At 41.9% G+C, this 25791-nt stretch overlaps 1 protein-coding gene across 5 annotated transcripts in view; it reads right to left on the bottom strand.

The window, feature by feature from the left end:
- mtmr4 (myotubularin related protein 4) overlaps positions 1–25791 on the bottom strand; it is a 176186-nt gene that overhangs the window by 122646 nt on the left and 27749 nt on the right. For 2 of the 5 annotated variants that reach the window (XR_013499101.1, XM_078225027.1), the window contains exon 1: positions 7494–7634. The exons of 2 other annotated variants lie outside the window; for them this stretch is intronic. The gene's annotated coding sequence lies outside the window, so the exon portion shown is untranslated. Of the gene's footprint in view, positions 1–7493; positions 7852–25791 lie in introns of those variants that run through there. One more of the 5 variants, XM_078225023.1, reaches the window with a different exon arrangement.

Below are 25791 nucleotides of genomic sequence, written 5' to 3'. Positions count from 1 at the left end.
GTGCCAAAATGAGAACTGAAGTGTTTGTTTCTGATTGCTGAGATGGCTGTCAGCCTTCAATCTGATATCCATTCCTTTTCTCATATCGACTGAAGACATCCTGTCTTGCTTGCTCACAATTCCCAAGATGCCAGCAATCTTCTAGCACCTGGTATGAGTAGTTCCCTGTTATTTGTGAGCTCAGGATCAGTGGGCTTTATGGCCATTCATCCATTACTGCTATCTCAGAGCCTGTCCTCACCCAAAGTCCACACTTTCCTAGATAATGATCAGAACTACGAACCTGAATGGATTTCTTCTTTCTTAGCCCCGGGCCAATGAAGTGTAAAATCACTCAACGTTTTTGAATAAACACTTGTCTCAGTTATCCAATTCACTCCTTATAAAGACCATCTATTAACAAGTCTGGAACTTCAGACCTCCCAGTCGAGAAATTGTCATCCATGTTTGTCTGCAAACTACTTTTAAAAGTAATTCATTGGCAGTGAAGCAACTTAGGATGTGAATGGCACAATATAAATACAAGTTCTTCTCTAACAGGTGATTCCTCGGTGTGAGCAATTCAATCAGTGTGGAGAGATAATAAAAAAGGTAATATGTTCCAAATAAATCATATTGGACTCAAAACGTTAATGTTTTTTCTCTCTATAGATGCTGCCAGACAGACTTGCCGAGTTTTTTCAGTGCTTTCTCTTTCTATTTCAGATTTCCAGCATCTGCAATATTTTGCTTTTATTAAGGTATTATACTCAGTTAGGCCAATACAAAAACACAGAGGTTAGTGAAGGTTAAAATTATACTGGTTATACAGCACTTGAGGTTTACTTCTACTGAGTTAGCAGTTTGAGACTTCTAGTTTTAGGGAGCTGCTCACAGCCAACAAGTCTCCAGGCCTCTGGCTGTGAATGCAATCCTGCCATGAGAGCTCTGAATATTTACACAATGATCAATTTTGCAATAGAGAATACAGAACAGAAAGATAGCAAACAGAGTATTTCACAAGTAATGTCAAAATAACCAAAGAAGAAATTTAAAGTAATAAAGCATTTAGGTAGACCCAGCACTCAATATGTCTTTATCACTGTAGAGCAACAATAAGTAAAGCAAGTCCGAACTACGGAGACAGAAAAGTAATGCTCAAACTTGAAGTGTGCTGGTTAATCTACACCTGGAGCAATGCGTCTAGTTTGGGACACACGGAAGATGTTCGATCCCTGCAAACGTATCTAGCATGAGTTGAGAGACTGATCCCAAGGAAAGACTGGAGAAACTCAGACTTTTCACTCATTAAAGCAAGACTAAAAAAAATTAAGAAAGCATATGCTACTTCAAGAGTTTTGGGGTAAAGGCAGATACTGTATATGGAGTTGGGTCGCAGATCAGCAATGATCTCATTAAATGGCAGAGCAGGCTCAGAGCATGAATTGTGCTCAAACTACTACACCTGATCCTATACTAATTTGTGCTGTGGCTTACAATATCAATGATGTGGAGATGCCGGCGTTGGACTGGGGTAAACACAGTAAGAAGTTTAACAACACCAGGTTAAAGTCCAACAGGTTTATTTGGTAGCAAAAGCCACACAAGCTTTCGAGGCTCTAAGCCCCTTCTTCAGGTGAGTGGGAATTCTGTTCACAAACAGAATTTATAAAGACACAGACTCAATTTACATGAATAATGGTTGGAATGCGAATACTTACAACTAATCCAGTCTTTAAGAAACAAAACAATGGGAGTGGAGAGAGCATCAAGACAGGCTAAAAAGATGTGTATTGTCTCCAGACAAGACAGCCAGTGAAACTCTGCAGGTCCACGCAACTGTGGGAGTTACAAATATTGTGACATGAACCCAATATCCCGGTTGAGGCCGTCCTTGTGTGTGCGGAACTTGGCTATCAGTTTCTGCTCAGCGACTCTGCGCTGTCGTGTGTCGCAAAGGCCGCCTTGGAGAACGCTTACCCGAATATCAGAGGCCGAATGCCCGTGACCGCTGAAGTGCTCCCCAACAGGAAGAGAACAGTCTTGCCTGGTTGTAAGTATTCGCATTCCAACCATCATTCATGTAAATTGAGTCTGTCTTTATAAATTCTGTTTGTGAACAGAATTCCCACTCACCTGAAGAAGGGGCTTAGAGCCTCGAAAGCTTGTGTGGCTTTTGCTACCAAATAAACCTGTTGGACTTTAACCTGGTGTTGTTAAGCTTCTTACTGTGTTTACAATATCAAATCAGAGAGTAAAATTTTAATTTAGGACTGAAGTCAGTAAATTCAGCACATAAATAGTGAACAACACATTGAATGAACATATGGGTAGTCAAGCCAAAATGCAAATCATTTAAGAAACAGTCATTTGTATAATGGGGGACCATAATGTCTTTCTGCACAAATGATCAGAGGCCTAATGACCTTTTTCCTCTGCTTCTGTTCACAACACTCCCAAGAAGAATCACACTGCTCATATTTATAAAGTGCCAGAAGCCCCAAGAGACATCGTTTGACATCACACAAAATCATACTCCACATAGTATCAGGTACGAGGGAACCACCCTGTCGGATTGGGCACCACTGCATTTCAGAGTCAGATTGACACTTGTTAATTTTGTACTCTTCAATGCTAAAGTGAGACTGTAACTGCACGGTAAAATGGCTGTACTCAACTTTGGGAACTGTACACCAAAATGGGCATAGTTGCTTTCAAGAGTGATTTTCAGTGGAAAAGAGATGAGCAATAGGAAAGATTAGAGAGATTAAATCACGACACTTTTAAGAGGCTTATTGAAGAATATGAAATGTTCAAAGGGATTGATAAGGCAAACCAAGAGTATTATTTTAAGTGAAGTCAGGTCATGAGGGCTCATTTTCAATTTGTAAATATCAATTTTAGGAAAATGAGAAAGCAGCTGGTTTGCTTACTGATATGGTTGAAAAAATATAACAATTAAGGTAGCAAAATCAAAGACATTAAAAGCATTCAAGTGCAGCTGGGTGCTGTGATGGAGTACTGAGCAATGAGGTTCAATGGTGTGGAATTTTTTAGGCGAAGACTGATTGTGCGTTTCTGTGCATGTCGATGTTTTTATCCACTGACATTCAAGAATTTGGATTTTTTTTCGACATGGCGGCACGGTAGCACAGTGGTTAGCACTGCTGCTTCACAGCTCCAGGGTCCCGGGTTCGATTCCCGGCTCGGGTCACTGTCTGTGTGGAGTTTGCACATTCTCCTCGTGTCTGCGTGGGTTTCCTCTGGGTGCTCCGGTTTCCTCCCACAGTCCAAAGATGTGCGGGTTAGGTTGATTGGCCAGGTTAAAAAAAAAAATTGCCCCTTAGAGTCCTGGGATGCGTAGGTTAGAGGGATTAGCGGGTAAAATATGTGGGGGTAGTGCCTGGGTGGGATTGTGGTCGGTGCAGACTCGATGGGCCGAATGGCCTCCTTCTGCACTGTAGGGTTTCTATGATTCTATGATTCTCTATGAAATCAAGAATTCAGATTCCAGTATTGAATTCCTCCATTTGACATACTCAGGGCAACAGAACACCAGTAACATAGTGCCTTTTGTATGCATACTTCCGATGGAATTACATAACAGAATATAATCCCAGAGCACCATATAAACATTATGTTGTACCAGGAGTGACAGAGATACTTCACGTAACTACAAACCACTCCTTTGCATTGTGTGAATATTAAAACGGAACTAAGCTGTCGAAATGTACTATCAAAAACTTTCAATGACTTCTGACATGATCTGCCAAGAGTGCTCACAATCAAAATCAGCAACAACTGGGACTGTAGCCTTGCAGACTGCAAGGTCAAGGTGACTGGATTCTTGTAGATCACCCTGTCTTGTTCTTGTCAAGTAATTAAACGTGAATCAAAGTGAACTTGTACTGACATTCTCTGTGGTGATACAAAAGATGATCAGCAGCACAGTCCCAACAGTGAAGACATCTGAAGCAAAGATTGGGGTTGCACAGTGGTTAGCACTGCTGCCTCACAATGTACCATGCCTCCCGAGGCATGGTACATTGGGGAAACCATGCAGACGCTACGACAACGGATGAATGAACACCGCTCGACAATCACCAGGCAAGACTGTTCTCTTCCTGTGGGGGAGCACTTCAGCAGTCACGGGCATTCAGCCTTGGATCTTCAGGTAAGCGTTCTCCAAGGCGGCCTTCACGACACACGGCAGCGCAGAGTCGCTGAGCAGAAACTGATAGCCAAGTTCCGCACACATGAGGACGGGATGTTGGATTTATGTCACACTATCAGTAACCCCCACAGCTTGCCTCCTGGGCTTGCAGAATCTCACTAGCTGTTCTGTCTGGAGACAATACACATCTCTTTAACCTGTGTTTAATGTTCCCTCCACCCACATTGTTTGTACCTTTAAGACCTGGCTGGCTGTAGGATTCGCATTCTAATCAGTATTCTGCAACTTGATTTTGTCTGTTTGCACTGTTTGAGAGCACATTTCCACTCCATCTGACGAAGGGGCAGTGCTCCGAAAGCTTATGGCGTTTGCTACCAAATAAACCTGTTGGACTTTAACCTGGTGTTGTGAGACTTCTTACTGGCCTCACAGCACCAGGGACCCGGATTCAATTCCAGGCTTGAGTCACTGTCTGTGTGGAGTTTGCACATTCTCTCCGTGCCTGCATGGGTTTCCTCCGGGTGTTCTGGTTTCCTCCCATAGTCCAAAAGATGTGCAGGTTAGGTGCATTGGCCACGCTAAATTCTCCCTCAGAGTACCCAAACAGGCGTTGGAGTGTGGCGACTAGGTGATTTCCACAGTAACTTAATTGCAATGGTAATGTAAGCCTACTTGTGATTAATAAATAAAGATTGAGACTACATTTGAAACAATCATACAATATCAATTACTTCATGCCACAGACTGTGCCCTTGTCAAATGTCTTGCCATCTGAGTGCCCAATGAATGATTAACTGAACAAACTGTACCAGCAGCGCCTGGATCCTGGGAGCATAGCAGCTACATGATCCCTTTGCACTGCAAGCTTGCCAAGGTGGATTGAGTGCTCCAGATCATTTTGTACCATTGACTTTAGTTACTCACACTACTTAATGTTTTTTTAAAAAAACAATCTTGACAGTTTACAGGACTACAGTCCCAATTATTGCTGATTTTGATTGTGAATATATGAAAGGATGAATAAAGCAAAATCGCGTAATCCAATGAAACATAAAGGAGTGTTCACTGATTACCAAATACTCATAACAGGCTTTCAATCTCTGGTTTCCAGATCTTGAGTTCACAAGGCCATCAGAATTGTGTCCGTCTGTAACCAGGCATAGCACACTACAAGCAGTGCCTTAGGAACTCAGAATTCTACATTCCTTTCTGCAGTAGGTGGTATACCTCCCATGTTAATGTTCATAAATAATGTGGGCATATATATACATTTAGCTGTGAACTTGGATTATAAATGTTTGGTCCCTAATTAGGGCAGCATGGTGATGCAGGGGTTAGCACTGCTGCCCTCTTTTTAGGTCAAACCAAACCAAGTAAACAAACTCAGATCAAATCAGGACAAAGTAAAAGGGGCAGCTCCCCAAAAAGGAGGGGGAACAGCCCGAACAGAAATCAAAGTACAAAGGAAACTTAAAAACATCAAATTAAAATGTGATTATTGGGGTCAATAATGCACCCCAACTCACAGCACCAGGGATCCCAGTTCAATTCCAACCTTGGACGACTGAGTGGAGTTTGCACATTTTCTCCATGTCTGCGTGGATTTCCTCCAGATGTTCCTGTTTCCTCCCATAGGCCAAAGGTGGATTGGCCATGGTAAAAAAAATTGCCATGATGTGGAGATGCCGGCGTTGGATTGGGGTTAAGCACAGTAAGATGTCTCAACACCAGATTAAAGTCCAACAGTGACTTTAGTTTCTTATACTACTTAATGTTTTTTTTAAAAAAACGATCTTGACAGTTTACAGGACTACAGTCCCAATTATTGCTGATTTTGATTGTGAATATATGAAAGGATGAATAAAGCAAACTCGCGTAATCCAATGAAACACTAGCTTTCGGTGTCTCAGGCTCCTTCATCAGGTGAGTGAAGAGCTGTGTTCACAAACAGAGGCATATACAGATACAGACTCAATTTATAAGATAATGGTTGGAATGCGAGTCTTTACAAGTAATCAAGTCTTAAAGATACAGACAATGTAAAGGAGAGAGGGCCAAGTACACGTTAAAGAGGTGTGTATTGTCTCCAGCCAGGACAGTTAGTGAGATTTTGCAAGCTCAGGCAAGTTGTGGGGATTACAGATAGTGTGACATGAACCCAAGATCCTGGTTGAGGCCCTCCTCACGTGTGCGGAACTTGGCTATCAGTTTCTGCTCAGCGATTCTGCGTTGTCGTGTGTCGTGAAGGCCGCCTTGGAGAACGCTTACCCAAAGAAAAAAAAATTGCCCCTTAGCGTTCCAAGATGTGTAGGTTAGATGGATTAGCCATGATAAATGTTTGGGGTTACAGGGATAGGATGGGGGGGGAATGGGCCGAGGTAAGATACTCAGCAGACCCAATGTGCCGAATGGCCTCCTTCTGCACTGTAGCGACACTATGATAAATAGTCCTAAGCTACTCCTTTTGTGATATGAGCAAAATGACCTCAGGTTCACAGAATACACATTCATTTTATCTCACACACATGCTGAAAATTTATATCTGTTCCATTACTAGTGTTCAACTTGCATTTACATTAGGGTCAGACCAACATAGTGAGGAATTCCCTTTATCTGTAAATTGAGGTTCACGCTAACAGGCATTTGCATATTACAATAGTTTGGCAAAGTGCATGCACAGCTGTTCTGCTCTCGTTTCATAATTTGTTCCTACTATACCTGTATCAGTCCCAGTTAATACCAAGTTGAGACCTAACTCGGCGCCTGAACAATTTAGATTTATTGTAGTATTTGCACCAAATATTTTCAATCCGATTGCTTTTCCACCAGTTTGCTGACTGTCCAACTGACGGAAAATAATGTCACTGGACCATTTGTATAAAACAAAACAATCATTTAATACCTTAACCTTTCCCTTTTCCATGTCATACAATAAAATTAAAATGAGAACGAAGCACTGCGATGGCCACCAGGAGGATCTCCTGTATGCACGGGCACCCTTTTCATAATCATTACGAATTTACCATTTGTCTTCCATGTTTCCAAACTTGTGAAAGATACATTCTACAAAGTTACGACGGAAGTGAATCTATTCTGCCTGAGCCGTTTACGGAGACCAGGAATCTTTGAGTGTGCACTGCAAGGTGAGTATCACAGCAAATGTACAAATCTCGAACGGCTAGAAATGCTTACTTTGCTTTCACTTCCCTGACTGTTCTGCACGACCACTACCAGGAGCAGCTGTAAAGCACTTGGGGACTAAGATCGTGCAATAAATGTTGCAGATGTACATTTAATTATTATGCAAAAGTAAATACAACGCCCTCGCTTTTTTACTCACCGGACAATCGGTTGCAGTTTAACCCGCTCACACTGCTACTTTCTCCAGCGTTTTTTACTGCATATGCCCAACCCACAAGACGTGGGCAGGCGCAGCCTGGAATGGCAGGACGTGTCAGCTCCCCGATTACAGTACAACGTGTTCCAAATGCACAGACAACGTGAGAGACGTGGCCAGCCCTACAGAAACGTGTTGAATAATTGGGAACAATGGACAGCCCCAAGCCATCGTGCTGTACTAACAAAAGATGTAACTCTCTCCCCCCCACCCCCCCGGGCCAAAGCCCAGGGAGACACCCAAAAGGTATTACCCCCCTCCCCCTCCCCCACCCCGGGACGGTCACTTTATGTAACAGGGTGTCTGACGCTACATTTTATGGGCTATTTATGTTGCGTGAACTCTAAACTTTTCAAGCTGCAGAGACTTTGCAGCTTTCAGGCACTGCCCTCCCCTGCAGCTGATAGGCTCGAAAACAACGATGCAGCTTCAGATTGGCCATGAAAATATCAATATTCCTTAAGGAGGGAGGCCAGACTATTCAACCCAAGCACGAGAAATCAAGGTGCACGTACTCAGCGCTCAATAAACTACTGCAACCTCAGGCAATTTGTACATTGAACAGCAAACTGGCCAATGCTCACAGCGAGTTCCACAACACAACCGTCTCCTTCACAAATGCGGTCCTACTAGATAAATCGCTAGGACAACTATATTGCAAAAGTTAGATTCACGTTCACTGAAAGTGATCTCATGGACAAATTTGGCTTTAATTTTGGGGTTGCGCACTTGGATCCTGTCATGGAAATTACATTGTTACAGGCCAAAATAAAAACAGAAGCTGCTGGAAAAATTCAGCATCTGTGGAGAAATAACTAGAGTTAACGTTTCGAATCCAATATGACTCTTTCTACATCATACTGGACTCGAAACGTCTGTCTCTACGCAGATGCCAAACCTGCTGAGTTTTTCCAGCACTGTTTTTATTTCAGATTTCCAATATTGCTTTTATATTCTTGCTACTGCCTAACTTTTCCCAGTTCTAAAGGTCGTCGACCTGAAACTATAAGATGCTGCCAGACCTGCTAAGTATTTTCCGTTCTAATTTCAAAATATGATTCCAACATTCACAATGTTACTTTTTGAGTTAGAAATTACAGGCAGGTGGCAGATATGCAATTGCTGCCATCTATTCTGCAGCTTTTTATTCAAATACCTACCCGATAGCCAGCCATGGTTAAATGATTCCAAGCTCTAATAGTAAAAACAACTTGAATCTTCTCTTTTCTAATATACAAATCAAATATTCCTGATGGTTAATTGAGGTTTTTTGATGCATCGTTTTATAATCTTTGAGATAAAATGGGAGAGGCAGTGCTACATCTACTTATGGGCAACAAAAGCCTACCAAGATGATGAGTTAAATGTGTGTGCACCTTGGGAGAACTTCTATGTCCAAACAAAAAAGGCAGCAATACAAAAACAAGTTTAGCAAATTGTGCAAAAAAAGTTTCTTCAGGAAAGAGTGTAAAGAATGAATTTCAAAAATATAATATTGTATAAACATATTAGGAAAAAAGTTGAATGTCAGGTGGGCTCCCAGTGAAGGTAGGATGGTGAATAATTAGACATTAAACAAGTTAGCAGGGATACTTATTATGGGATGGCACAGTAGTTGGCACTGCCTCCTCACTGCGCAGGGACCCATGTTCGATTCTCAGCTTGGGTCACTGTCTGTGCAGAATCTGCACGTTCTCTCCGTGCCTGTGTGGGTTTCCTCTGGGTGCTCCAGTTTCCTCCCACAATCCGAAAGACGTGCTGGTTAGGTGCGTAGGGCATGCTAAATTTTCCCTCAGTGTACCTGAACAGGTGCCGGAGTGGGGCGACTAGGGGATTTTCACAGTAACTTCATTACAGTGTTAAGCCTACATGTGACGCATCCTTCTGTGTTCACAAAATAGAACACTGGGAAGAAAGTAAATCCTGTGAAAAAACAAAATGAGAAATTATAAAATATGTACAAAAATAGAAAATATGATTCAAGGGGGAGAAACAACGGAGGTAGTAGATATTATATGTCAGAATACTATTGAGAGGGTGTGCATACTGGAAGACTCAAGCTGTCAACACAATACCCATTTTCAAAAGTGAATAATCACAGGTCAGCTAGTTTGACACCTGTGGAGGAGAAAAGTTTGTAATTGTTATTACTGTGAAATTACTGAATATTTAGATTAAGAAAATAATTAGAAGCAGCAGTATTTATTCCAGCAAGAACAGTGCTCTCAGTTTGGAGTATAAACTGCTGAGAGGGGGTAAACAGGGTAGAAATTAATGCCGGATGCGGACAGTGGTTGAATGTATCAGTGCCTCCTGGGTTCTGTTTGGGGACCACTTCAATTCAATGTGTATGTCTATGATTTTGATATAGGACTAGAGGGACTGAGGCCTGAATTTATTAATAATACTAAAATCGAAGGCATAAATAAATAATTCTGAGAATGAAATGAAGTTTTGCTTATATAAAATATGTAATTTAGGAACAGAGACCCGCAAAACATTTACAGTCAACTTACTGTCTGCATTGCAACAGGACTACTTTAAATGCAGGGTTTTAAATTATTCTTTCACCATAATCAATACTTCTGACCCTGGAAAAGCTACATAAAATTGTGCCATTGGGTTTAAAGTAACACAAAATAAATGCGCCCCATGTGAACAACACTCACATCTCAAAAGTTTAATTGAATGTAATAAACTGAATTGGGTTAAAACTGCCATTAACACTTCATTGAAACATTTTTCACCTCTGTCAGGTTAATGCATTACTCTGAAGTAATTCTACAGTGTTTGCACTCAGCAGGCTAGTCAGCGCCTTCCTTAAAAGATTCTTAGCTGCATGAGAGAACATGTAATAAAAGAAGGCAATTAATCCCCTGTAGTTTGCACTTGCTGATGGCCCCTAAAGACAAAAAGGTATTTGCATTTATTCAGCAGTTTCTTGCACCAGGAAATGCCCACCAAATAAATCCAGCAAGAGATACAGTCCTCAAACTGACCAAAACATTCCTGAAAGACTACTTTAAATGCAGGCACGGTAGCACAGTGGTTAGCACTGCTGCTTCACAGCTCCAGGAACCTGGGTTCGATTCCCGGCTTGGGTCACTGTCTGTGTGGAGTTTGCACATTCTCCTCGTGTCTGCGTGGGTTTCCTCCGGGTGCTCCGGTTTCCTCCCAGTCCAAAGATGTGCGGGTTAGGTTGATTGGCCAGGTTAAAAAAAATTGCCCCTTAGAGTCCTGAGATGCGGAGGTTAGAGGGATTAGTGGGTAAATATGTGGGGGTAGGGTGGGTATGTAGGGGGGGATTGTGGTCGGTGCAGACTCGATGGGCCGAATGGCCTCCTTCTGCACTGTCGGGTTTCTATGAAGACAAAACCTACTATTATGGATACTTGGAATGCAAGACAGTTGGGTAATATGGAACTGCGAAGGAATTTGTGGTTTGTGCTTACAATGCATTAAAAGCAGCACTGCAGGTGAACAAGATCAAGAAAAAATAAGTTAATGGAATACTGGGTTTTATGTCTGGAGTTACAGAATCTATACAAAACTCTATTAAGACCACATTGGTTGATTGATTTGATTTGTCACATGCATTAGTATGCAGTGAAAAGTATTGTTTCTTGCATGTTATACAAAGCATACCGTTCATAGAAAAGGAAAGGAGAGATTGGAGAATGTAGTGTTAGAGTCATAGCTAGGATGCAGAGAAACATCAACTTAGTGCGAGGTGGGTCCATTCAAAAGTATGATGGCAGCAAGAAGAAGTTGTTCTTGTGTCGGTTGGTAAGTGACCTTAGACTTTTGTATCTTTTTCCCAATGGAAGAAGGTGGAAGGGAGTATGCACAGTAAGTATCACAACACCAGGTTAAAGTCCAACCGGTTTGTTTGATAGCACAAGCCACAAGCTTTCAGAGCACTGCTCCTTCATCAGGTGAGTGGGAGTTCTGTTCACAAACAGGGCATATATAGACACAAATTCAATTTACAAAATAATGGTTGGAACGAGAGTCTTTACAGGTAATCAAGTCTTAAAGGTACAGACAATGTGAGTGGAGAGAGGGTTAAGCACAGGTTAAAGAGATGTGTATTGTCTCCAGCCACAACAGTTAGAGAAATTTTGCAAGCTCAGGCAAGTCGTGGGGGTTACAGATGTCGCACTATCTGTGCCCTCACGACTTGCCTGGGCTTGCAAAATCTCACTAACTGTCCTGGCTGGAGACAATGCACATCTCTTTAACCTGTGCTTAATCCTCTCTCCACTCACATTGTCTGTACCTTTAAGATTTGATTACCTGTAAAGACTCGCATTCCAACCATTATTTTGTAAATTGAGTTTGTGTCTTTATATGCCCTGTTTGTGAACAGAACTCCCACTCACTTAATGAAGGAGCAGCGCTCTGAAAGCTTGTGCTACCAAATAAACTGGTTGGACTTTAATCTGAACAACAAAGAACAAAGAACGATACAGCAAAGGAACAGGCCCTTCGGCCCTCCAAGCCCGCGGCGCTCCCTGGTCCAAACTAGACCATTCTTTTGTATCCCTCCAATCCCACTCTGTTCATGTGGCTATCTATCTGGTATTGCGACTCCTTACTGTGCTTACCCCAGTCCAACGCCGGCATCTCCACATCATGAAAGAGTGTGTGTCAGGGTGCGTGGGGTCCTTAATTACGATGGCTGCTTTTCCGAGGCAGCGGGAAGTGTAGACAGAGTCAATGAATGGGAGGTTGGTTTGTGTGATGGACTGGGCTTCATTCACAACCCTTTGTAGATTCTTGCAGTCTTGGGCTGAGCAGGAGCCATACCAAGCTGTGATATAACCAGAAAGAATGCTTTCTATGGTGTATCTGTAAAAGCTGGAGAGAGTCGTAGCTGACATGCCAAATTTCCTTAGTCTTCTAGGGGCATTGGTGGGCTTGCTTAACTATAGTGTCGGCATGGAGGGACCAGGTCAGGTTGTTGTTGATTTGGATACACAAAAACCTGAAGCTCTCGACCATTTCTACTTCGTCCCCATTGATGTAGACAGGGGCATGTTCTCCTTTGCGCTTCCTGAAGTCGATGACTATCTCCTTCGTTTTGTTGACATTGAGGAAGAGATTATTGTCGTCGCCACCAGATTCTCGATCTCATTCCTGTACTCCGTCTCATCATTGTTTGAATCCAACTACGGTGGTGTCATCAGTAAACTTGAAAATAGAGTTGGAGGGGAAGTTGACCACTTATACATAGGTGTATAAGGAGTATAGGAAGGGGCTGAGGACATAACCTTTTGGGGCACCGGTGTTGAGGATGATCATGGAGGAGTTGTTGCCTATTCTTACTGATTACGATCTGTGGTAAGGAAGTTCAGGATCCAGTTTCAGAGGGAGGAGCCGAGCCACAGGCCATGGAGTTTAGAGATGAGTTTCATAGGAATAATGATGTTGATGGCTGAGCTGTAGTCAATAAATAGGAATCTGACATAGGTGTCTTTGTTATCTAGGTTGTGTGCAGGGCCAGGGAGATGGCGTCTGCTGTGGACCTGTTGCGATAGGCAAACTGTAGTGGATCCAGATAATCCGGGAGGCTGGAATTAATTCGTGCCATGACAAATCTTTCGAAGCATTTCATAATGATGGGTGTCAGAGCCACCGGATGATAGTCATTAAGGCACGCTGCTTGGCCTTTCTTTGGTACCAGGATGATGGTCGTCTTATTGAAGCAGATAGAGACCTCAGATTGTTGTGAAGAGAGGTTGAAGATGTCTGCGAATACCTTCGCCTGCTGATCCGCGCAGGATCTGAGTGCTCGTCCGGGTACCCCATCCGGGCCAGTCACTTTCTATGGGTTGACCTTTGAGAAAGCTGCTCTGACATCTGCAATGGTGACCTCAGATACAGGTCCATCCGAGGCTTCCAGGGTGGAGGGCTTGCTCTTGCTGACCTCTTGTTCAAAATGGGCATAGAATGCATTGAGCTCATCAGGGAGGGGTGCGTTGGTGCCGGCGATTTTACATGCCTTCATCTTGTAGCCTATTATGTCTTGCAGACCTTTCCATAGTCAGCGGAGGACCGTGTGGCTAGCCTGGGACTCTAGCTTCGTCCGGTACTGTCTTCTGGCATCTTTGATGGATCTCCTTAGATCATATCTAGCTTTCTTGTATAGGTCAGGTCACCTGACCTGAATGCCTCGGACCTAGATTTCAGCCAGCAGTGGATATCCCTGTTCATCCATGGTTTGTGGTTGGGAATCACGCAAATTTGCTTCTTTGTCACACAGTCTTCTACGCACTTACTAATCAAGTCAGTTACTGTAGTGGCGTATCCGTTTAGGCTGGTTGCAGAGATTTTAAATACTGACAAGTCCACTGAATCTAAGAAGTCCTGTAGGAGATCATCCAATTCCTCAGACCAACATTTCATGACTTTCTTAGACAGATTTTCCCGCTTCAGTTTTTGCGTGTAAGCTGGAAGCAGGAGCACACAGCATTGTGGTCTGATTTGCCAAAGTGTGGGCGGACGATAGATCTGTAGGCATGTTTGATATTTGTGTTTCAGTGGTCTAGGATGTTTGGGCCTCTGGTTGGAGCACTGTGCACAGTTTTGGGCTCCACATCAAAGTAAGGATTCTGTGGTGAGAATGGTTATAACACTTCTACTGCCTAGTATGATGATGTACAAATACGGAGAAACTTGAAAACTCAAGCCTTTTCATTATCTGTTTAGATAATGCTCAAACCCACAGACAGGGCAGGCAAAGCTTAGAATCACAGGATGGGGCAGCTCTTAGTACAAATTGTCCCATGTTTCCAGATATTGGAAGAATATACCAAAACAGAAGCGAAGAACACTCCGGATCAGAAACCATTCACCTGTAGCAACTTTCCTAGTTTAGGCACATTCAATAGAAAACCAGATAAAGACATTATTAATGTTTATATATTTCTATCTCCCTCTCGTAGAAAGCAGCATTTAGGAGGGTTCAAACTTAAGAAATTCTGAAAAAAGAGCAAGACATTCAGGCCTGATAAAGACAAAAGACAAACAAGCTCTTAATGGAATTGAACAAGAAAAAATGACGACAAATGAAGGGTGTAAAAATGCCCAGATGTATTAAAAGGCTGGGAAAAGGTGCTATTTTAGACTTCATTGAATCCCTACAGTGCAGAAGAGGTCACTGGCCCCATTGAGTATAAACCAACTCTCCGACAGGGTATCTTACCCAGGATCTCTCTCCCACCCTATTCCTGTAACCCCACACATTTAGCACAACTAATCCTAAAACCTACACACCTTTGGACACCAAGGAGCAATTTAACATGGCCAATCCACCTAACCCGCATATCTTTGGACTGTGGGAGGAAACTGGAACACCCAGAGGGAACACATGCAGGCACAAGGAGAACATACAAACTTCACACAGTCACCCAAGGCCAGAATTGAACCCAGGTCCCTGGAGCTGTAGGGCAGCAGTGCTAACCATTGTGCCGCTCTTTCACTGAAAGTCTTAAGTTTATTTAATATATTAACACTGCAATGAAGTTACTCTGAAAATCCCCTAGTCACCACATTCCGGCGCCTTTTCGGGTGCACTGAGGGAGAATTAGCATGGCCAATCCAACTAACCACCACGTCTTTCGTTCTGTGGGAAGAAACTGGAGCACCCAGAAGAAACCCATGCAGATACGGGGAGAACATGCAGACTCCGTACAGACAGTGACCCAAGCCAGGAATTGAACCCAGGTCCCTGGCGCTGTGAGGCAACCATGCTAACCACTGTGCCGCCCCAATGATCTTTGTACATTACCCACCAGCCTGCCAATGAATCTGGACATTTTACCAGTTGGTCTTGCTTCTTTTCAACTCTTCAGTTCCTATTAAGAAATTAGCTTTCAGTTTCGGTGAAGGAAATACGCCTGAAATCCCCAACTATTTATAGATGCCGTTACAAATCTGGTCTGTTATTAAATAGCTTCAAGTTCAGTGGTGTCAATTCCTCTTAAGTTATTGGAGCAACTTACTTTTTCTGGTAGTTGGTTTAGACTCCCTATATACTTGGTACAATGGCATAATGAGCAAAGACTTGGTGCTAAAACTGGATACAAAATCATGAACCGGTTTTATTTTACAGTGAGTGAACAAAAAGAGCAACAATTGTGATCAGATTCACTTAGTTTGACTTGTATAACTCATCTTTTTACAATATAAAGTATCATCTTACACTTACCCATATTAGTGGGTTGTCTTAGCTAAACAAAACAATTCATAACTATTGTTCTACATTATAAAAATCTGAATCTAGGCCATAGCCTAGATAGTTCAAAATCTCATTGTCAAAGAGCATTTTTGTCTCTTATGCCTGTGTTAACCTGAGAGAGGTTCTGTGGGCAGCCAACCCTGCTGAATACCTGGAACAACTTCCCACAATAATGTGCCAGGGGTTTTTTTTCATTGTTTTTGAGAACAAGCTAATGAGTTGCTTATTTATATTTGAGGAGATAAAATGTCTGCCAATTAGCATTTTAACCCCCTTTTCTTTGAGCACAATTTTTTCCCTCTAAACTTATGCACATGCATTTTGGGGTATATTTTAATGTTTCCCATGAGGCAGAAAAAAATGACATGTATTTTCATGATGTAATTAACACAGTAAAATGTCCAAGGTGTTTTGCAAGAACGTTATCAAACAAAATTTGGCAAGCTAATAAGATGATAGTAGAACAGTTGGAGGCAAGTTTTAAGGGATATCTCAAAGGAATAAAGCTAGAAATGGGGAGGAAGAGATCCTTAGTTGAAAAATAGTAAAAAATCCTGAGAAGTTAAATAATTGCATCATAAACCACGAGAGAAGCCTGTGAAGTTTGAAGAACAGAATACAGTCCTGAAATGTTTTCATTATAGTTGCAGCTTTAATCACCACATATGGACATATTTATAAAAGCAAAATACTGTGAAGGCTGGAAACTGAAATAAAAATAGAAAATGCTAGAAATACTCAGCAAGTCAAACTGCATTTGTGGAGAGAGAAATAAAGTAATGCAATTGTTAATTGAGGGGCAAGGAGACTGTTGGAGAGGAGCATTGTGAGGACTAATAAGAGGAGTGCTATTCAGGTGTTCAGCATTGCACAACCTAGGGGGAGTGGCACTGTGGAGAACACCACCCAGGGTGCTGCCTGGAGGATCAGCCTGGGGAGCAGCACTGCATTCATGGACAACATTGCACAAGCTGGAGGGAAGTGGTGTGTTAGTGAGAACACCGCAGCCTTACAAGCAGCGATAGCAGCAATATCATGAACAGCACATGCAAAATTGCTGTGAATGTTACAAGGAGCAGTACCATAACTACTAAAGATGGCTGCAAGTGAGTTAGAGTAATTGCTGTACTACAATATGTATAACACAAATGTACGTAGGAAAAACAAAACCCCTCACTGATTGCAAAACCTGCAGAGTAAGCTGAGTTTGATTGAAACACGGCATTCAAGTAGGAACATGCTTTTAGTTTTGCTCAATACATATTTTCGGGAGATATGTTTCTTGTGCAACAAGATCTCGTCTACATTTGTTTTGTAAAATTAATCCCATTAGTATATTATCTTAGCATATTAGGCTTCAAAAACTTTAACTAAGTGCTCAGATTTTTTAAAAAATCAAACACATATCAAAAGCAAGATGGACCAGTGAGTAACAATTATACATTCAGATATCCTATGCTCTTTGGATATGTTTCTGAACTTTTGATTGTGCATGCAGAGCCTCTCAGCTTGCACGCTGTACATCTCATGAATTTTGTACAGATAATTTTCACAGTTTATTAAACTGTTCAGTTTAGTAAACAAAGTGGGCTGCCAAAATCACCCCTCTGTCACAGGAGGGGAAGAATGACTGGACTCTAACATATAACTTTCTTCAACTAGATTTTTGGGTGCTCGGTGAGGGAGGAATGGGGTGATGCAAGACGAGTTTTGTATTCTCATATGAACTGGACATAGTAAGCATCAATTTCCACTTAAATTTTAAAACTTTTAACAGCAAGGATTTTTTTCATCCCAACGGTCCCAAACACATACAAGGAGAATATAATGAATCATATCCCCACTCTACCAGCTTTCACTTCCCAACCACAAAATACAACCTGGAAATGGCTCACAGAATTACATCCGAATCTACATGTTGCATCTTGATCCACAAAACAAAAAATTCAGTCACTACGGAATGGCGGCACAGACCATTTGAGTCTTGATATTTCAACAGCACACCATCATAGATGTTGTACTTTCCGAAGAACTAACTGAAAACTGGATCACAGAGTTAGAGAGCAATATTGAAAAGGTTAGTCAAGGAGAGTATTCTATTTCAGAACATGCCAGCCCTGTCACAGTTTTGGATTCCACTCTTCCTACTGCTTCCTATTCCCTCATTTAATACTGTGCTGGGAATCATTTGAAGCTTGCTAGCATTGACGGGAAAATAATTACAAAACGACAATGCACTTGTCTGGCTATCAGTTTGATGGCCTACAAGGGTTAACACATGATATTAAAAGTAGGAAATGCTACATGAAATTTTCAGTGCTCAACACCACACTCAAAGCCAAGGAAGAACTAACACACAGTACACTCAAGACATGTATTATTTTAAAATAAAGATATAATACTCCACCTACATTATAAGGACTGGTCTAGGAAATCAAAGTACAGGTTTTTTGAAAATACAGCCTTATTCTGGAGCAAATAAACTTTGTTACAGAATTGTAGGCTGCAGATTTCACATCCAAGGATTGAGACAAAAAATTGTGAATATTCAATATTAGATTGAATAGCTGTTCAAAGGAATATAGGAACAAGGTGGAAAAAAGTGATTCAACCATGTGCTCGCAAGCAATATAAACATGGACATGCAACAGTTGGGCTGAATGGCCTGTTTCCTTTCATAATTTTGGTGTATTTCTATACAAGTCTATTCCAGGAAACCTATGTAAAGAAAGATAAATGCCATTACTATATGCAAATGGTAGCTTTACTTTATCTAGATCACAGCGGTTTTGTGTTTTTCAACCTTGAACTGTGTACTCAGTGCTGCCTTCCTCTTTTTGTATTTGCATCTTCCAACATTTATCTGTGGATAATCAAGAGCAGCAAATATGTAACTAACTAACTAGTAGACACATTAGTGCATTCTGCAAATTAGGTTTCAGTCTGAAGTGCCAAACATCAAATTGGAAGCAGGAGGACACCATTCAGCAGTTCCACATCATTCCATATCTGTAAGATGGGGAAGGCCATAATATCAACATTGATTATAATACAAGGATTCTATACATACATTATAATACATGCATTCTACTCCCGTTTTGAACAAGAGGTCAGCGAGAGCATGCCCTCCACCCTGGAAGCTGTGGATGAACCTGTATCTGGGGTCACCACTGCAGATGTTAGAGCAGCTTTCTTGAAGGCCAACCCACGGAAAGTGACTGGCCCGGATGGGGTACCCAGGCGAGCAGTCAGATCCTGTGCGGATCAGCTGGCGGAAGTATTCGCAGACATCTTCAACCTCTCATCACAACAATCTGAGGTCCCTATCTGTTTCAAGAAGACCACCAGCATCCCGGTACCAAAGAAAAACCAAGCAGCGTGCCTTAATGACTATCAGCTGGTGGCTCTGACATCCATCATTATGAAGTGCTTCGAAAGGCTAGTCATGGTACGAATCAATTCCAGTCTCCCGGACTATCTGGATCCACTACAGTTTGCCTATCACCACAACAGGTCCACAGCAGACGCCATCTCACTGGCCTTGCACTCAACTGGAACACCTAGATAACAAGGACACCTATGTCAGACTCCTTTTATTGACTACAGCTCAGCCTTCAACACTTATTCCCACAAAACTCATCTCCAAATTCCATGGCGTGAGCCTTGGCACCATGCTCTGCGACTGGATCCTGAACTTCCTAACTCATAAACCACAATCAGTAAGGATAGGCAACAACACCTCCTCCACGATCATCCTCAACAGCTGGTGCCCCATATGGCTGTGTTTTCAGCCCCCTACTATACTCCTTATACATCTATGACTATGTGGCCAAATTCCCCTCCAATTTGATTTTCAAGTTTGCTGACGACACCACCATAGTGGGTCGGATCTCAAACAATTACGAGACAGAATACAGGACCAAGATAGAGAATCTGGTGAACTGGTGCGGCAACAATAATCTCTCCCTCAATGTCAACAAAATGAAGGAGATTGTCATCGACTTCAGGAAGCGTAAAGGAGAGCATGCCACTGTGTACATCAATGCGGACGAAGTAGAAAGGGTCGAGAGCTTCAGGTTTTTAGGTGTCCAGATCATTAACAACCTGTACTGGTCCCCCCATGCCGACACTATAGTTAAAAAAGCCCACCAACGCCTCCGCTTCCTCAGAAGACTAAGGAAATTTGGCATGTCAGCTATGACTCTCATCAACTTTTACAGATGCACAATAGAAAGCATTCTTTCTGGTTGTATCACAGCTTCGTATGGCTCTAGCTCTGCCCAAGACCACAAGGTCCAAGACAAAAGTCATGAATGTAGCCCAGTCCGTCACGCAAACCAGCCTCCCATCCATTGACTCTGTCTACACTTCCCGCTGCCTCGGCAAAGCAGCCAACATAATTAAGGACCCCACGCACCCCATTCTCTTCTATCTTCTACCGTCGGGAAAAAGATACAAAAATCTGAGTTCACGTACCAACCGACTCAAGAACAGCTTCTTCCCTGCTGCTGTCAGACTTTTGAATGGGCTTACCTTGCATTAAGTTGATCTTTCTCTACATCCTAGCTATGACTGTAACACTACATTCTGCACTCTCTCGTTTCCTTCTCTATGAACGGTATGCTTTGTATAGCGCGCAAGAAACAATACTTTTCACTGTATGTTAATACGTGACAATAATAAACCAAATCAAACAAGGAGTTGCTAAATTAAAGATACTTATTTTGAAAGTACAAATCTACATCAACATCCTAAAACATTGCTGAGCACTCCTTGCAGTCTCCCTTTAATTAAACAAGTTTGCTTGAATAGAGTAGCCTGCAGAATTCAACTTAATGTCATGTTAAAGAACTCTATTTGCATCCCACCACCCCCTCCCCAACCACCGCCCTTCAAATCTCCCACCCCTCAACCACCCTACCGCTGCCCTTCAAATCTCCCACCCGTCAACCACCCCACTGCTGCCCTTCAAATCTCCCACCCCTCAGCCACCCCATACGCCACACGTCCACTTATGAAAAATGTTTTTTTTTAAGTCTCACATTTTTCAGTTTCAAATCTCAAATGTTGTCAATTAAATGATCTTCACTGGTGGTGATGCATGGTTGGATAATTCACTAATGCTTCAACAAAGAGGCAGATTAGTTGTGGTCACTTTATGCAGTTATTTCTGATTTGGGGATTACAACAAGATCAGAAATGAACAGATGCTGTCAGACCTGCTGAGATTTTCCAGCGTTTACTCTATTGCTTTTAGATTCCAGCATCCGCAGTAATTTGCTTTTATCAAAAATGAAATCTTCCATAAAGTCTGCCAGACTGAGCGACCGACACAGATTAGCCATTCATTCAAACATTTGACTGTAGAAATGTTGCACAGTTTATGAAATATCAATAGCTAATGAAAAGAAATAGCCTATATGTGTGTATATATATATATATATATATATATCTCCATGGTACTGTGACTTTCTAACTCAAAACGATTGCTATTACTGAGCCAAGGCTGACACTATAAAGTCTTTAAAGATGCTGAAATTAGCATTTGGCATCGGAAGAAAATGATCAAATAAGTCTTTGTGTCTTTTACGCCATTGCTTTACCACGATTGCCAAAAGACAGACTTGTTCAAAGGGTAATGTAATTTACAGCTGCTGTGCTTCCAGAATCTTAAATGGATTTTTCTAAAGAAAACAGTAGAATAAAATTTAGGCAACTACATCATTCCACACAAACTATCACCCTGCACAACAATCGTACACAAGAGCCTACCACATTCATTTTGTCCTAAAAGCACTGGCAAAATCAGGATTCAACTGCGCACACAGCATATGAATCCTGCACACTGCACATAGTATTTCCGGCCACACCATTTATGTTCTACTTAGTCTGTTTTATTCTACCAACAGGTGACACAAGATTAAATATTAGCATTGCAGAGCATTGATGCTCTTGATCATGAAGGCTTAGCCATAGAGGTCAGATCATGTAGGTGTGAATGTCTAATGAATTTAATTAATTTGGGCAGCGCAGTGGTTAGCACTGCTACCTCACAGCGGCAAGGCCCCAGGTTTAATTCCAGCCTTGAGCGTCTGTCTGCAGAGTCTGCACATTCTCTCTGTGTCTGCTTGGGTTTCTTCCAGGTGCTTTGGTTTCCTCCCACAGTCCAAAGATTGTGCACATTAGGTGGGTTGGCCATACTAAATTTCTCCTTAGTATCCCAAGATGTGTAGGTTAGATGGATTAGCCATAGGAAATGTGTGAGGTGACAGGGTTAGGGCAGGGGAGAGGGCCTGGGTAAAATACTCTGTCAGAGAGTCGGTACAAACTGCACAATCACCCAAGACCAGAATTGAACCCGTGTCCTTGGTGCTGTGAGGCAGCAGTGCTAACCACTGTGCCGCCCCAGATAGATTATCTATGTGTCCAGAATATTACTTGCAGTGGCTTCTCTAACTGCTTCTGCACTATTACCTCGAGGGTCCCCCAAGGAGCTATCCTTCATCCCTCCTGTTTCTCATCTACATGTTGCCCGTAGACATTATCAGAGGGCACAGCATCAGTTTTCACAGGTACACTGATGACACAGCTCTCTCTCATCACTATCTCTCTTGACTTTCCATTGTCGCTAAATTATCTGACTGTTTATACAATTTCTAGTGCTGGAGGAAAAGAAATTTCCTCCAATTAAACATTGGGAAGACTGAAGCCGTTGTTCTTGGTCTGCGCTCCAAAATCCATTCCCTAGCTACCACATCCATCCCTCTCCACGGAAGATTAAGTCGGTCTGTTTGTAGCCTTGGTTTCACGAATGACCCAAGATGAGCTTCAGAAGTCATTTGCAGCAGCACTAAGACTATTTTCACCTCTACAACATTCATCTCGCCTGCTTCTGAAACTCTTATTTGTTCTTTTGGTACTTCTAGACTTGACTATTCCATACTACTGACTGGTAGCCCACATTCTACCCTCTTCTTGAGGTCATTCAAAATTCTGCGGCCCATGTTTTAATGTGCACCAGTCCTGTTCAACTATCATCCCTGTGCTCACTGATCCATATTGACTCCCAGTCAAGCAACATCTTGACTTTAAAATTCTCATCAGTTTACAAGTTCAGATGATTGGACAAAATATAAAGAACAGCAAAGGATGATTAAAAGGTTAATAAGTAGGGAAAAAGTAGAGTACATGAAAAGCTATCCAGAAATATAAAAACAGATAGTAAGAGTTTTTATAAATATTTATAAAAGAAAAGTTGAATGAGTGTTAATCCTATAGAAAGTGAATCTGGAGAATTGACAATGGAAAGCAGGGAGATGGCAGATGAATTTAACAGGTATTTTGCATCAATCTTCACTTTAGAGGATACAAGTAACACCCCAGAAGCAGCTATGAAGTAGGAAATGAAAGGGAGGGAGAAACTCAGGAAGGTTAGTCACCAGAAAAGTGGTATTGACTAAAATATTGGAGCTGTGGCTGATAAGAGCCTAGGTCCTGACGGACTTCATCCTCAGCTCTTAAAGAGTGTCCTGCGAGATAGTTGATGGTTTGGTTTCAATTTTCCAAAGCTCCTTTAATTCGGGGATGGTTCTATTAGATTGGAAGATAGCAAATGTTACTCCATTATTCAAAAAGGAGGGAGACCGAAAGTGGGAAACTACAGACCGCTTAGCCTAACATCTGTCGTAGGAAAAACATGAAAGCTATTATTAAAGATATTATCGCAGGGCACTTGGATAAGTTCAAAGTAACCAGGCAGAATCAACATGGTTTTCTGAAAGGAAAATCATGTTTAACCAACTTATTGGAGTTCTTTGAGGAAGTAGCCTGAGCTGTGGATAAAGGGGAACCGGTGGGTGTACTGGACTTAAATTTCTGGAAGGTATTTGATGAAACGCCATGTCAAAGGTCACTCTGGAAAATAACAGCTCATATTAAATGGAGTAACATACTGGCATGGATAGACGGCTGGCTAAGAGAAAGCATAGAGTAGGCATAAATGGGTCTTTTTCAGGTTGGCAAGTGCTGGGAGCTCAACTGTTTACAACTAATATAAATGGCTTGGATGAAGGGATTGACGGGATGGTTGCTAAATTTGCTGATGACACAAAGATAGGAAGGAAACTTAAGCTGTGAGTGGTCATAAGGAGGCTTCAAAGGGACATAGATAGTTAAGTATGTGGGCAGACCTAGCAAATGGAGTGTAATGTAGGAAAATGTGAAATTGTCTAATTGGGCAGGAAGAATAAAAAAACATATTATTTAAATGGTGAGAGATTGCAGAGTTCTGAGGTGCAGAGGGATCATAAAAGGCTGGTCTGCAGGTGCAGCAAGTCATTAAGAAAGCTAATAAAATGTTATCATTTATCCTGAGGGGAACTGAATACAAATAGGGAGGTCATGCTTTGGCTGTACAAGGCACTAGTGAGACCATATTTAGAGTACTTTGTACAGTATTGATCACCTTATTTAAGGAAAGATGTAAATATGTTGGAAGCAGTTCAGAGAAGGTTTACCAGACTAATACCTGGAATGGGTGGGCTGTCTTATGAAGAAAGGTTAAGACAGGCTAGGCTTGTATCTGTTGGAGTTTGGAAGAGTAAGAGGCAACTTAATTGAAACATATGGCGGAGCAGGCTTGAGTGGCTTACTTCTGCTTTCTGTTCATGTTCGTAAGTCGCTCCATGGCCTCATGTCTCCTTAACTCTGTAATCTGCTCCACCTCATATCCAAGATATCCGTGCACCTCTAATGAGAATCCCCAATTTTAATTGCTTTACTGTTGGTGGCCACACCTTCAGTTGCTTAGGCCACAAGCTCTAGAACATCCTCACTGCACCCCTTGTCCTCTATACATCACTTTCTCCCTACAACACAAGAACAGGATCAGGGTGGCATGATGGCACACTGGTTAGCACTGCTGACTCATAGCGCCAGGAACCCGAGTTTAATTCCCAGCTTGAATCACTGTCTGTGTGGAGTCTGCACGTTCTCCCTGTGCTGCGTGGGTTTCCTCCGGGTGCTCTGGTTTCCTCCCATAGTCCGAAAGACATGCTGGTTAGGTGCATTGGCCATGTGTACCCGAAAAGGCACTGGAGTGTGGCAACTAGGGAATTTTCACAGTAACTTCATTGCAGTGTTAATGTAAGCCTACTTGTGACTGTAATAATAAATAAAACAGAGGAACAGGAGTAGGTCATTCAGCCCTTCAAGCCTGCCCTGCCATTCAGTTAGATCATGGCTTCAATGCCACTTTCCTGCACTATCACCGTATCCCATGATGATATTTGACATCTCTTCTTAGACAACACCTTCCAAACTCATGACCACTACCATCTAGAAGGACAAGGCCAGCAGCCTCATGGGAACAGCATCACCTCGAAGTTCTCCTCCCAGCCACTCACCATTCTAACCTGGAAATATATTGCTATTCTATATTTTGTTTTATAATGCTCTTGTGTAGCAGATATTTTATTATGTAAAGGCACCAAAATGAGTTGTTGTTGACTCTTTTAGAAATATTATGAATTATTAAACACATGATCCATAAATGTAGTTTCTTAGATTTAAAAGCAACACACAACATACTTGTCCTTCAATTCTGAATTTAATATAACTTTATGCAATTTCCAGAATCACCTCCAAAATCTACTACACAGACATTCTGCCAGACAGCAACAAAACTTTCTTGTTATCTCAAAACAGAAAGATGCCACTTCTCCTTTCTGTTAAGTATATTGGGGGATGCACTTTTATACATTTAAAATAATACTTACGTTGTGCAAATCCAGCATTGCCGCCTAACTTAATGCAAAGAATAGCAAAGCATGGTTCTCCATTAGCCTGTCTCTCTTCAATTTTAGGTCCTACTCTGACTCCAGGTTCAGTTAAGTCTACACTAGAACGGTTGGGCTGGAGCAAAGCAAAACCACATTACACCAATGCTACTTGTAACGTAGATGCATCATTAAACCACGGAGATTTAAACAAAACAAAATT

Source organism: Mustelus asterias, chromosome 12, assembly GCF_964213995.1.
Source record: "Mustelus asterias chromosome 12, sMusAst1.hap1.1, whole genome shotgun sequence".
Lineage (NCBI taxonomy): Eukaryota > Metazoa > Chordata > Chondrichthyes > Carcharhiniformes > Triakidae > Mustelus > Mustelus asterias.
This window is presented reverse-complemented; position numbering and strand designations above follow the sequence as displayed.